Genomic DNA, 3,013 nt, shown 5'->3' on the forward strand with positions numbered 1-3,013 from the left:
TCTGTACTCTGCCTATTTATCTCTTCGTCTTCATTAACCCCTGGCAACCATTGATCTTCTAATTGTCTACGTAGTTTTGCCTTCTCTTGAATATCATATAGTTGGAATCATATAATATGTGGTCTTTTCCGACTGGTTCTTTTACTTAGTAACATGCATTTAAGGTTCCTGCATGTCTTTTCATAGCTTGGCAGTAACATGCATTTAAGGTTCCTGCATGTCTTTTCATAGCTTTCATTTCTTTTTAGTGTTGAATAATATTCCACAGTTATGCACTCACCTACTAAGGAACATCTTGGTTGTTTCCAATTTTGGCAATTATAAATAAAGCTACTACAAGCGTTTGTGTGCAGGTTTTTGTGTAAACATAAGTTTCAATGCCTTTGGGTAATTACCGAAGAGCACAATTGCTAGATTGTTTGGTAAGAGTATGCTTAGGTTTATAAGAAACTGCCAAACTGTTTTCTAAAGTGGCTGTACCATTTTGCATTTCCACCAGCAGTTAATAAGAGTTCCTGTGCCTCCACATCCTCACCAGCCTTTGGTATTGTTAGTGTTCTGGATTTTAGCCACCTAATAGTTGTATAGTGATATATCATTATTGATTTAATATACAGTTCCCTGATGACTATGATGTAGAGCACCTTTTCAAATGCTGATTTGCTACTCATATATCTTCTTTGGTGAGTTATCTGTTAAGATCTTTGGCCTATTTTTTAATCCGCTTGTTCATTATTTTATTGTTGAGTTTTAAGAGTTTTTTGTTTGTTTTGGATAATAGTCCTTTATCAGATATGTCTTTTGCAAATACTTTTTTTTTCCCAGTCTGTGGTTTGTCTTATTCACTTAACAGCCAAGAGCAGAGATTTTAAGTTCTAAATGAAGTCTATCTTATCAATTCACTGTGTCAAGGATGAATTAAAATTATCACCAAGTCCAAAGTCATTTAGATTTTCTTTTGTGTTATCTTCTAGGAGTTTTAGAGTTTTGTGTTTTACATTTAGGTCACTGATTCATTTTGAGTTAATTTTTGTGAAGCATATAAGGTCTGTGTCTAGATTCTTTTTATTTTTATTTTTTGCATGTGGATATCTAGTTGTTCCAGCACCATTTTCTCCATTGCATTGCCTTTACTCTTTTATCCAAAATCATTTGACTATATTCATGGGGGTCTATATCTGGGCTCTCTAATCTATTTCATTGATCCATTTGTTCTTTCACCAACATTACACCATGTTGATTACTGTAGCTTTGTAGTAAAACTTGAAGGTGGGTAATGTCTGTCCTCCAACTAGTCTTCTTCAATACTGTGTTGGTTATTTCCAGTCTTTTGCCTCTCTGTATAAACTTTGAAATTTTGTAGATATCTACAAAAACCTTGCTATGAATTTGATTGAGATTGCATTGGATCTATTGATCAAGTTGGAAAGAGCTGACATGTTGACAATATTGAGTTTTCCTATCTATAAACATGAAATATCGCTTTATGTATTTAGTTCTTCCTTGATTTAGTTCAGAGATCTGATCAAGAGATCTGATCAGAGTTTTGTAGTTTTTCTCCTATAGATAGCATACATATTTTGTTAGATTTATACCTAAATATATATATATTTTGGGTACTAATGTAAATTATATTGTATTTTTAAATTCAAATTCCGTTTGTTCATTACTGGCACATAGGGAAGCTACCTTTTGCACCTGTATCCTATAACCTTGTTATAATTGCTTATTAGTTCCAGGAATTATTTCGTCGATTCCTTCATAATTTCTACAAGATGATCATGATATATGTAAATAACGACAGTTTTATTTTTTCTTCCTAATCTATATATCACTTATTACATTTTCTTGTTTTATTGCATTACCTAGGACTTCCAGTACAATGATGAAAAGCAATGGTGAGGAGGAACATCCTTCCTTTACTTGTTCCTGATCTTACTGGGAAAGCTTTGAGTTTCTCACCATTAAGTATAATGTCAACTATAGGATTTTTGGTGAATATTCTATACCAAGTTCAGAAAGTTTCCCTCTGTTTCTAGTTTTCTGACAATTTTTTATCATAGATGGTTGTTGGATTATGTCAAGTGATTCTTTTGCATCTATTGTTATGATCATGTGGTTTTCTTCTTTAGCCTGTTGATGTGATGGATTACATTTATTGATTTTTGAATGTTGAATAAGCCTTGCATACTTGGAATAAATGTCCCTTACTCTTTGTATTTACCAGCAAGTGTAGTTCCACCTCCAATATATGCCTTGAGTCCAAACACTACCCCTCCCTCAGTACTTTTCAGAGTCTAATCCACCATTATTTCTCTCCTGGATTGTGGTAACTTGTAAGTCATCTTCCCAGTCTACATTTCACTATGCTCCCTTATCCATTATCCGGAGAGTAAAGACAATCCTTTAAACATGTAAATCAATTCATATCACTCCTCTGTTTAAATGCTCCAAAGGTTCACCATCGCCAGAAGGGTAAATTTCAAATTTTTCCTCATAGCTTACATGATATAGCTCCTTTCAACCTCCATGACCTTTCTAATTGCTTTTAAACTCAAATTTTAGACCTTCTCCTACCTTTTTTAGTAAAACTGGATCTTCACTATTGCAAAAATTCTCTGTTCATGTTTTTATCTCTGTTACTCTGTTTTTCTCCTGTATTCCTCCATTTAATCTTAGCTGCCACAATCGGACAGACAGAAAACGTGAGGACACATTTTTCTTTCATTTATAGTGGAAACATTACCAGTAGACAGTAACTACTCCAGGTCTGTCAAATAGTTGCAACCAATTTTATTTAACTTATTGGGGTGACATTTGTTAATACAATTATATAGGTTTTAAGTGTATCATTCTATAATACATCATAAAACTGAATGCATCCCCCCCTTTTTTTTTTAATCACAGTCCACCTATATAGTACTTCCTTTTTGTTCTTTAAACTTGTCAAACTCATCTTTAATGATTTCTACACACATGGAATATTTTGTTACCTGATATTTGCATAGCTGGC

At 33.3% G+C, this 3,013-nt stretch overlaps 1 non-coding gene across 1 annotated transcript; it reads right to left on the reverse strand.

The window, feature by feature from the left end:
* Positions 1-2,653: 2,653 nt before the first annotated feature.
* LOC120599176 (small nucleolar RNA SNORA31) lies at positions 2,654-2,781 on the reverse strand. The gene has a single exon (XR_005651834.1). It is a non-coding gene; the product is annotated as a small nucleolar RNA SNORA31 (small nucleolar RNA).
* Positions 2,782-3,013: the final 232 nt, after the last annotated feature.

This window comes from Pteropus medius, unplaced genomic scaffold (genome assembly GCF_902729225.1).
Source record: "Pteropus medius unplaced genomic scaffold, Ma_sr-lr_union100, whole genome shotgun sequence".
NCBI lineage: Eukaryota > Metazoa > Chordata > Mammalia > Chiroptera > Pteropodidae > Pteropus > Pteropus medius.